At 37.2% G+C, this 12,144-nt stretch overlaps 1 long non-coding RNA gene across 1 annotated transcript in view; it reads left to right on the plus strand.

The window, feature by feature from the left end:
- The first annotated feature begins 2,154 nt into the window (after positions 1 to 2,154).
- Positions 2,155 to 12,144, plus strand: part of LOC141513799 (uncharacterized) — a 31,789-nt gene continuing 21,799 nt past the window's right edge. The window contains exon 1 of the long non-coding RNA XR_012475882.1: positions 2,155 to 2,464. This is a non-coding gene — a long non-coding RNA (uncharacterized LOC141513799). The remainder of the gene's footprint in view (positions 2,465 to 12,144) is intronic.

The following is a 12,144-nucleotide window of genomic DNA, read 5'->3' on the forward strand; positions in this document are numbered from 1 at the left end:
CATTGATTCATTAGATTTGTTTTAGTTGACCTGAGAGGGCAGAATCAGGAGCAACAATAAATGAGCATTGCAAAGATGCTATTTTAGGCTTGTGGGAAAGCTTGCTCACAATTAGAGCTATCCTGAAGTAGAATGACCTCTCTCTAGAAGTAATGGGTTCCACTTTTCTGGAAGTCTTGAAACATTAATTGAGCAAGCAGATAAAACAGGTAAAAGACAAGGTCCTGTCCTCAAGGAGTCTACAATCTCATGGTGGGGGCTTGAAAACACATCTACACACCTTCACATACACACACACACACACACACACACACACACACACACAGAAAGATTCATTATTTCTAAATGTCATATTAGACAACTCCACTTGCATTTCCAAACAAATGTAGAGAGTATTAGTTAAGTGACTCCTATGTTTGGGGCACTGTGGCAAAAAAGTCCCTACCTTTAAGGAGCTTATATTATGTTGGGAGATATAATGAATGAACAGATAAGTATTATGCCAAGTATATACATTATAATTTGAGCAGGGGAAAGAGAGAGAATTAATAGCCAGATTATAAGGAAAGACTTCCCTTTGGAAAGAAAACTGAGCTTTAAAGGAAGCTAGGAATTTTGAGAGGCAGAGGTAAGCATGGAAAACTTCCAGGATGGAGAAACGTCTGCAAAGACATAAAGGCAGAAATGGAATGCTGAATTCAAAAAACAAACAAACCCCAAAACTATAGCTGACCAGTTAGGCTAAAAAGAAGAATGAAAAGGAGTAAACTTTAATATGCACTTTATGGTTCCCCTTAAAAATACAACTTTTCTCACCTTTTTTCTGGCAGTGGCCATACCATTTGACTTGCATAGTGATTCCAAGGGCAGCTTTCCATTGCAACCTTTCATAGACTAGCCACCAGAAAGGGGGTCCATGTCATTTCATTTTCCCTCATAATTCATGTGATTGTAAGATTTTAGATTTAGAACTAGAAGGGACGTTAGAAACCATGAAGTCCCACTCAAGCCACAAGAAATTGAGAGTACTACCTAGGGTCATACATCTAGTTAGGGTTTGACCTTAGATCTTTTCAGGGTCATGGCTCTGGTCTCATTTCCTGAACAGATCACCAAGGAAGAAGAATTTGAAGTGTGTATGTGTGTGTGTGTGTGTGTGTGTGTGTGTGTGTGTGTATATGTGTATTGAGTGTGATACTATAAACCTCTTTTGAGGTATATATATATATATATACATACACTTTTGAGGTATATATATATATATATATATATATATATATATATATATATACACACACACACTTCAAATTCTTCCTTGGTGAATATATATATATATATATATATATATATATATATATATATATATATGTATGTATGTAAATGTAGTGTGATACTGTAGACTTCTTTTGAACAAAACAGAGGATAATCACTTTCTTATTCCTAGAAGTGATTCCTCCTTTCCATTTGCATTATCAAGAATCCTGTAATTCCTTTACCTTATCACAATCTCCTTCCTGGAATATTGGTAGGTTTTAATAAATGCTTGTTGATTCATTTTTGCTTTATTGGCATTTGTGTTGAGACTCTTGTAATACTAAAAGGTAGTTATTTAACTTAGTGACGTCACTATCAGACTTTATGAGTTAGGCACTGTGGTCTTGATGCTCAACTTTCCAGCTTCCCTAGCTTGAATCTAATAAATGATTGACATGTGTTTATTGGATTGACTTGAGCAGTGGTCAAAAAGGTTGCTGTGCTTCGCGTAAAGATAAGAAGACAGCCCCAAACCCAAACATTTATGAAGCTTTATATGCTTAATATTTTTGTGCCCATTTTATAACGACAGAAATGAAGAGATCTGTCCAGGCACACAGCTAGGAGGTATGTGAGGCCGGATCGGAACTCGGATCTTCCTCCCCCCCCAGGCCCAGCTCTGGCCGCAGGGGCATCTAACTGGCGCTGCCCCTCCTTTCTGTGGTCCGTCCGCGGAGCTCCGCGATCTGGCTTTCCTCTGTTGAGTGTCCTCTCCGAAGATCCTTCAGGGTGGTCCTGCATCTGGCCCCGTGTCTGGATCCGTTTGAATGGGCTGGGAAGCACTCCCTGGCCCCTCCCCGCAGTGACATTCACTGTGTCCCTCTGGCCTCTAGGCCCCCCGGCCCGGGGCCCGCTAAGCCGCCTCAGAACCAAGAGTGGCCGAGCCGGGCGGCCGGGCCGGGGGGAGCTCCGCCCGCGGTCCCTTGCGCCAGTGTTCTGGGCCGGGGCGGCCGCACATTCCTGCCGCGTGAATAATAGCAGTTTGCGAGGACGCTCCGGGACCCCATCCAGTCCCAGCGCACCCAGAAAGACCCAGCCTGGCCTAATTAGGCAATGCGACAAGCTCCGGGCCGCGGCTGGCGGCCGCTCAGCCCTGCTTTTCCAGCACTTCTTGCCTCAAGCCTGGGGATTCCCCAAGGGCTGTCCTCAGGTTTGATGATCACAGACTTCGGGGCCCGCATTCCCCCACAACTGCCAACACACTGGGAGTGGGGTGCTGCGGCTTCCAACCTCCTCCAGAAACATGCTGCAGAGCAGAGAGGGGAAGGGGGATGAAGGGGCGCCATTCAAGGGCTATCGGAATCCTAGGAGGTGGTGAATACAATTAAGGATCCAGCAAATTCTGACTCTTTACAGTACTAGCTGGGTGTCAGTCCCAGACAATTCTCTGTAAGCTAAAGATAGTTTAGTGGGGAAATCTCAGGTGTTTGATCTGCTAAGGGATTCACATGCTACCCAGATCATGAACTTTTCTTCCTTGATTCCTGTTTATTTCTGTTATCTGTGCAGAAATGGGAATTATGTAGTTTTTGACAATTGACAGTGTCTCTCTCACTGTAATATTATGAATCTTATGCTCATGACCCCCTTAAAAAACCAGTCTTTAAAGTTTTTGTATATATATATATATATATATATATATATATATATATATATTATATCCCTTAAAATCAGGTTTTATATATTATATATGTATATATAACCTGAAGAACTGATCTTTTAAAGGGGTCTACAGCATTTGTTTATATATATATATGTATATATATATATATATATATTATATATGCTTCTAAAGGACAGATTTTTAAAGGGAGCTACAGCATTTATATACACACACATAGGATATTTCCCCATAGTTCTATCTGTTTGAATAAATTTCAAAGCACTCTCTCCCCTCCCCCTTCCCTGAGCATAAGGAGTTAAGTAGGTTATATTTTGCTTCTCAAAAGGCATAGGAGGGTGGCTAGTTGGCATACTGGATAAAGCACCGGCCTTGGAGTCAGGAGTACCTGGGTTCAAATCCAGCCTCAGACACTTAATAATTACCTAGCTGTGTGGCCTTGGCCAAGCTACTTAACCTCATTTGCCTTGCAAAAACCTGAAAAAAAAGGCATAGGAATATTCCCTAAGCATATCTTTTTCTGTGTAGAATTATATAGGATGAGAAACTGGTCTCCTCTTGGCCAGTGATAATAATATTCATGCCTTTCTACACAAAGAAGATTGATCATGATATATCATTTTATAGGACAGATGTTTCTAGTTATCTCCTCAAAATGTGAGGGAATGGATTTATGCTATCCTCATCAAATTCTCCCATTTTCACATCAAAAGCCTACAAATGTAAAGATAGAAGGGACTTCAGAGTTCTTCTAGTTCAGTATCTCCCCATTTTATTGATGTAAAAACCGAGACTTCCAATGGATATAAATACCCAAGATCGGCTGGGAACTGAGGCTCTCTGATTTCAGGGTCAATATTCTGTCTACCACATTGCCCTGCTTCCATCCATCCCATTTTGGCAAAGTGGATGCAGAACTGGATCCAAGGTTAGGAAGACCTTGGTTCAGATGCTATTTCTGACATTTACTGTATGATGCTGGCCAAGTCACTTAGTCACAAGCCTCAGTTTTTCTCATCTTTAAAATGGGAAGGTTGGATTTACCTCTAAATTTCCTTCCAGTTCTAAAGCAATGGACATTTTCTTCTTGATCTTAGAGTAGAGGATCGTGAGGTCCCAAGAAGTTCAGGGAAGCTCACTCAAAACAATAAGTGTCAAAGACAAGATTCAAATTCAAGTCCTTTGGTTCAAAATTCAGTTCTTTTCTATATACTTTTCTCTTATACCTTTAAGGTGTTTTTGCTGCCTTTCATAATTATAAAGGGAAAGAGGAACCATGTAAAACCTTGAAATAGAGCAAAGTTATTTGTCCCCCTCTGGGATTGAACTGAGTCAAATTTTCTTTTTCTTTATCTATTAGGACTCTCAAACTGGAAATCAGAAATCCATGATCCAAGTCCCAGGAAATTCACTTAATCTGTACCTTAGTTTCCACATCTATAAATATGGAAACCATGAGGACTATAGATTTAATGATGTAAGCAGCCTTTGAGGTCATCTAGTTAGTTCAACTTCCTCATTTTAGAGCCACAGTATATGAGGTCCAAAGTCTAAGTGATTTGCCCAAGGCAAAATATGCTTTAAAGAGTTAAACTGGAATTTGAACACAGATCCTCTTATTCCAGATGCAGCATTCTTTTCACTTGTTCTACATTGCCTCTTAAAATAATACCTGTGGCTCCTAATTCATACAATTGTTGCAACAATCAAATGAAATCATTTGTGTCATCACAAAGCATTGCATAAAGATAAATCTTTTGGTTGAACTATTGTTCAGTCCCCGTCCATATATTTTTTTCCTCTCTCTTCTATTTTGTTCAGCCATCTGCCCCCTTTATTCCTGCTTTGTTCCTGCTGCCATAGAATCCTGCCTGATTGGAGAAGTTTTGATTTCATTAGTAAAGGACCTCCAACTACCTGAATTGCCCAGCCTAAATATCTGAACCATTGTAATTACAGTTCAAATTGAATACTGCAATGAGATTCAAGTACCTGAATTCTGAGAATCCTAGTTGGAACCATCTAGTTGAAGAAATGAATATTAATTCTGATGATATCCAGATATAATCTAATGTCCCATTAGCTTCCCCCTGGGAAAAAAGGAGCATGTTTCTTTGAGTCTGGTGATGGAAAGTAATCCTAGAATTCAAGCCTGGAAGCTAGCAGACAGAACCTCTTCATGTTTTTATAAGCCTAATCTTTAAACACAATAATGGGACCAAAGCAAGAGTCAGTCTCCAAAATAGCATGTCTGGATCCCAGACATATTAAGGCATTTCTATAATGTCATAACACTTGGAACTGGATATACCAGTCAAGAACTAGCCAAGGAAGAAGCAAGGGCCTTGACTTTTTGTGGAGTGATTCACTCCCTTGAAGACAATATTGGCTGGGAGCTGATGGAACTGGAGGCAGTTAACAATGAAGGGAACCAAGGTCCCTGAGTACACATGGACCATTTTAAAATATAATTTTTCAAAAATAGGAAAACAAGCCATTGAAATAATAGTCCAACTATCAGATCTATTTATGAGACAAAGGCCTCTAAGCCAATCAGTTTGGTATCTCCAACTTTTTCTATAGCATCAGACATTCAAGTTTTCTATACTTTCTAAGATGAATTCATATCAAAAGTTGTTCTTGTGGGGCAGAATGCAGTGGAACTATCATTCATCTCTTTTTAAGATGTTTTACCAAACAAAGATTAATTTTCATCTTAAATAATTGACTCATTAAGTTTGGAATCAACTAAAACTCCCAATTCTTTTTCACATGATATCATCCAAGTGTCTAGCCATACATACTATCTCTATATTATACTTAAGAAGTTGATAGTTTTTAGCCAAAGAATAGAACTAATACTTTTCTCTGTTACATTTCATCATATTAGAATTTGCTATCCTTCTTGTCCAGTCATGTCCAGTTCTTCATGATCCCATTTGGAGTTTTCTTGGCAAAGATACTGGAATAGTTTGCCATTTCCTCCCTCAGCTCATGTTACAGATGGGGAAGCTGAGGTAAACAGAGTTAAGTGATTTGCTCAGGTTCATACTACTAATAAGTATCTGAATATGGATTATCACTTGGGAAGTCTTCCTGACTCCAGGTCTGTCACTTTATCCACTTTACCAGCTAAATTCTTCTTATTAGAATTAGCCCTTTTAACATCCATTTGAATCTTTATGAATCCCAATTTTCTTCAATATCAGTTATCCCCCCAACTTCATGTCATCTGAAAATTTGGAGTCTGTCATTTATGCCTTCAACTAAGTTATTGATGAAAATGGTGAACAGCATAGGACCATGACTGACTCCAAAGTGACATTAATTTGTTGATCTCTACTCTTCTATATCAAGTCATTTAACTGGTTCTGAATCTATGTGTGATGCCGTCTGGCTAATATCTCCTTAATTTGTCTAAAAGAGAGCATTAGAGATTATTAAGAACTGGAATCAGGATTATTGAATCTCTGGTACTTAGCACAATGTTTAGCATATAATATGGTGCTTAATAAGTATTTTTTGAATTTATAGCTATCTTTTTCAGGATGGCAAATTATTGGAAATTGAAGGGATGCACATCAATTAGGGAATGCCTGATCAAGCTGTGGTATATGAATATAATGAAAAACTATTGTAATGGAATATTATTGTACCATAAGAAATGATGAGTAGGCAGATTTCAGAAAAACCTGCAAAGACTTGTATGAATTGCTGCAAAACAAAATGATCAGAACCAGGAAAACATTGTACACAGCATTAGCAACACTGTGTTATGATCAACTATGAATGATTCAGCTCTTCTCAGATCCAAGACAATGATCTGAGACAAGTGCAAAGACCTAATGATGGAAAATGTCTATCCACATCTGATGGACTCTCTAATTTTCTTAATTTTATTTTTTTTAATTTAAGGCAATCAGGTTAAGTGACTTGCCCAAGGTCTCACAGCTAAGTAATTATTAACTGTCTGATGCCAGATTTGAACTCAGGTCCTCCTGATTCCAGGGCCAGTGTTCTAGCCACCGTACCTCCTAGCTACTCCTGATAGACTCTTAATATAGATAGAAGCATATTTTTCACTTATTTTAGTTTTTCATTTTTCCCTTTTGATCTATTTTTCAAAATGGTAACTAATATAGAAATATGTTTACATAATTGCACATATATAACCTGTATGAAATTACCTACCCTTTTAGGAAGGAGGGAGGGGAAAGAGGGAGAGAGAAAAATTTGGAACTCAAAATCTTGTAAAATGAATCTTAAAATTTTCTTGACATATAATTAGGGAAAAATAAGATTAAAAAAAAAAAGAAATCCTAAGAGGAAAAAAGTTTATTGATAAGGAATTTCCTTGACCTACCTGACTAATAATTCTGTTAAAGTAAAAAGGAAAAGAAGGTGGGGGGAGCAAAGGGAGGGAAGGAGAAAATTGTAAAACTCAAAATCCTTCAAAATAATCAGTTAAAACTTCTATTGTATGTAGTTGGAAAAATAAATAAGTAAAATATTAATAAATAAAAGATTAAAAAGAAAGTAAAAAGGAAATAAGCTTAGTTTTTCATATCTGGAAGAGATCATTGGACTTAAAGTCAGGAAGACTAGGTTTGAGCATTGTTTTCTATATATACTAGTCATGTGTCCCTGAACAAGTCATTTAACTTTTCATAGCCTCAGTATCCTTGATTATAAAATGACTTGAAGGGTAGCTAGGTGGTTCAGGGGATAGAACACTGGCCCTGGGGTCAGGAGGACCTCAGTTCAAATCTAAGCTCAGACACTTAATTACCTAGCTGTGGGATCTTGGGCAGATCATTTAACCCCATTGCCTTGCAAAAAAACTAAAAAAAAATGACTTGAATCCTTATAAAGGATCTGCAAGTTCAATGTAAATGCTAAATGCTAACTATTACCATTATTTATACTCTTCAAGCATTCTAATCCACCAAGTTTCAGTGCCCCCAAAAGAGTAGAATTTGTCTCCTTGCATTAGAATTACTATTTTACTTTGCTTATTATTCTTAATTTGCATACTTGTATACAAGAAATCTAAGAACATGGGTTTTATTACTACTTTTCATGAACATTTTGTGTTGTGAATTACTTCTTTAATTATCTTTGTCAGACACTATGTCCCTGTGTAATCTGGTTTGGCAGATATCTATCTATCTATCTATCTATCTATCTATCTATCTATCTCTATATATATATGCATATAAAATATATATATGTATGTATTTATATAAAGTATATATACCCAGAGAGAAAGAGAGATTTTTCTCTTTCCACTTTTACTTTAAATCTTTTTCATAAAATAAGAGTACAAATAGATATTCATCAGTTTTATTTAGATGAACTTCATTCTTGGTTTAGAGTATATCATTCTTAGATTTCTAAATCAGGGTCCAAAAATTCAAATTCCATCTTTATATGCCATCTCATTAAACAACTCTTCACTTCCAAATTTGCTGTTTCCTCCTTAAGTTTTCTATCTTCAACTTGTGATAAAAATACTGCATGTGTGCCAGGTCTTTGGGGGCACTGCTGTTCCAGAAAGGATGGGATGACAGAAAGATAGATCTGTTTAACTATTGTTTTTCTTATTTGCTCTACCCAGGACTGGAAAGGATACATCAAAAATAGTTCCTTGAGAGTCGATATCTGATAAACAGAGGGAGAGTGAGAGAGAAGCTAGTTGCTTCTAACAAGTTCAAACTACCTGACCCAGATGAATTGGTAGAAGTGGTTGCCGGGTCACTATCATGGATATTTAGACCATTTTAGAGAACATAAAGATCTCCTTGGGAATCGGCAAAGGGTAAATGCTATTCTGTTTTTTTAAAAAAAGAAGAGAATAGGGGACGCTAGGTGGCGCAGTGGATAGAGCACCGGCCCTGGAGTCAGGAGTACCTGAGTTCAAATCCAGTCTCAGACACTTAATAATTACCTATTTGTGTGGCCTTGGACAATCCACTTAACCCCATTTGTCTTGCAAAAACCTAAAAACAAAGGAAAAAAGGAAGAAGAGAATAGCTCATTAATGTCAGAGCATTTGACCTTTATTCCTGACAAAATTCTAGAATGTATTAGTAAAGAAATGATTGGTAAGTATCTAGAAAAAGGAGACCACAAAGAATCATTATGGTGTCATCAGGAACTAGTTGTGTCAATTCTTTGTCTTCAAGGTTAGATCTCAGGGAGGAAAGAGGAATAGAAAGAGTAATCCAGGTAATGAAAAAACAAAAAAATTCTAATAAAAATCTACTTTTGTAAAGAAGACAGATCACTATGGCTAATCTCTTTTTTCATGATTACCAGATGACAATTCAGAGGAATACTATACAAATGTTTTAACTAGGTTTTTCATTTGATTGTTTTTATTATTCTTGTGGGAGTATTGGAAAGAACTGTACTATCAATCACAGTCTAGGTTTATTCACTAGGAAGATAGCAGACCTTGATATTATTCCCCTTAGTGAACTAAGACTGCCTAAAGACCCCTCAGGAAGTATTCACTGACTCCCAGTGGTACCAATATATCTGGAGAAAATCATTTTATAAATCTCAGTATCTAAACCGACAAGATGAGGATATTAATAATACCTGCCTTACATGATTGCTATGCTCTCCTAAAGTATTATATAATTGAAGGATGATTTTCTCAAGTCTTTCATAGTCTCCTCTAGTATGGAGAGCAACCAAACAAATATAGTTATTCCTTGTCCTGGAGAAACTACAAACAGCCCACTCTCTGCAGATCACTGCAAACAAACACAAAAATCCAACCAAACAAACCCTCTTGTTCTCCATACTTGCTAGAAACAAGGTCAGCAGACCTCTCTCATCCTTCTTGATAGTTCTCATAGTTAAGTCTCATAGTTGTAACTGTTCTTACAGATTGTCAGTGAGGGTTCCAAGGAAGGTTTTTTTTTTGGTTTGTTTATTTGTTTTGTTTATTTGTTTTATGTATATATATATATATATATATATATGTATATATGTATGTACATATATATATATATACATATATATTTTAATCAAGACACTAGGTTTTTGTCCTGATCACAGTCTCAATTAAGTTGGAGTTCATTAGATAACCAACCATTCCATAACCTTTGTTAACCCTCTTATCCTTTCCAGTCAATCAAACTTCAGAAACACACACACACACACACACACACACACACAGAGTTGCTCCCTACCAAGGTTTGCAATTAGGTTTCCAACATTTGGGACTTGATAGTTGACTAAAGAATGGAATTTCAGATTAAGAAGTGAGAGAATTGCAGAGAAATGGATCCTCTTCATAGGGCAGAGGGAAGGTAAAGAGGAAGGTGGGGAGAATGATCTCTAAAACCTCTCCACCTAAGTCAGATGGTTATTTCTGCATTGATACCAGGGAATAAAAACACAGTAATATCAAGATAAAAATAGGAGACAATATAAATCTTTGATGTTTGCAAAATATTTTGTATTTATTAACTTTTTTTGATCCTTACCATATCCCTGTACCATGATTTTGCCCAGGTGGTCCCCAACTTATGAAAATGATAAGTTTCACAAGTCTATTTTTAAGTAAATTGCTTGGAACTCAGGATGTTCTCTCATAAAAACAAAGCTATCAGTAGTAGTTAGATTCCCAAATTATTCCCAAATTAGTCTACATGTGTTTATTTAACTCAGAAATATACTAAAATATACTACAATTTCATGATATAGTTAAATTCATATGATATTATGGTAATATCTAGGCATTATGCCATACTGGAGAAAATATTGGACTCTGAGTCAGGATGCCTTAGGTTAAAAACCCATTTTAGATACCTATTAGCTTTCAAATCTGGGCAAATCATTTAACCTCTCTGAAACTCAGTTTCTCACTTATAAAATAAGGGGGGGTCAATTCTAAATCTATGATTCTATGATTATCATCCCTCCTCTCTTATCAATAACATGGTTGGTTTAATTGAGACTACAGAACAAGAATAGAATAACAGCAATGTTCTGTCCTAGTCTGAAGTTCTAAGATATCTTCAACGAAGTTGCTCCTGTCAAACGAATAAGAATTTTTAAGAGCTGAAAACGGTGGCTCATGAAATAAAAAATGAGTGGGAAGGTGTTCTAAGGAGGAGGGGCAACTTGAAAAAAAGTGAAAAAACTAAGAACAGGAAAAGGACAGAAAGAGACATGTGAGGGTAAAAAAAAAAAGGATGTGAGCAGCAGGAGAGTTGGAAATAAGAGAGTAAATATAGCCCAAGGCAGAATCAGGTGAGGATGAGAAATTAACATTTAAGGAGGAAAATAGTGAACCAAAATGAGAAGTAGAAAATGCAGATTTGGATCAACTTGCTGGAATGTTCCAGGTCATCTTGAATACTCTCATCCTTAGTTAAGAACCTAGAATAACTCTCTGTTACCTTCTTCATTAAATCTCAATTCTCCAACCTGGGTATCTTTCATAATCTGACTTCACTCTACCAGTTTAACCTTACTTCTCAATATTTCCCAGCCCAAATGCCTCTAAGTCAAGTCAATCTCATTGCTCATTCAAGGAAATTCCTCCAAGACAATAGCACCTTCTTTATTTTCTCTCTCAACTCAGGGCTCCATCTCCCGCAGTCAGGGCTTATCAGCTCTGTGGTTAGACTGGCACATAACAGAGAGCTGACTCGGCCACTCTCATCTCTATATTTCTCTCATTCCACATTCTCTCCCTGAATCACTACCATACTTTTCCCTGTTTATACTTACTCTCACCCCAAACTTGCTCCTTTCTCAAACACTGACTCTCTGTCTCAGTTCTTTCCTTAGCCACTCCCCAGGCTAGTTTCCAACCACTCCTAACCAACACCAGCCCTGTGGCTACTGCTGCCTAACACCCTTAAATAGGCCTGGGGAATAATTGGCAGTTGTGTTCTCCCTCAGTCTTGGGCATACTCTATTTTTCCTTTAACTGTTGAGTTTCATGGCATCTTCAATGTCTGGCATGTATAGTCTAGTTATGGGAAAGACATATTCATCTATAAGCCTAGTATAAAATAATACATGATGTGTTCTCTAGAGAATTGCCCCTAAGCATCTCAAATTCAACATGTCCAAATAGAACTCAATAATCTCTCCTCCATAAACCTACCCTCCTCCAAATTTTTCCTATGCCAATTAAAGGCACTGCCTTCATTCCAGTTTTCCAAACTCATTGTCCTCTTAAG

This window comes from Macrotis lagotis, chromosome 1, assembly GCF_037893015.1.
Source record: "Macrotis lagotis isolate mMagLag1 chromosome 1, bilby.v1.9.chrom.fasta, whole genome shotgun sequence".
NCBI classification, from domain to species: Eukaryota; Metazoa; Chordata; class Mammalia; order Peramelemorphia; family Peramelidae; genus Macrotis; species Macrotis lagotis.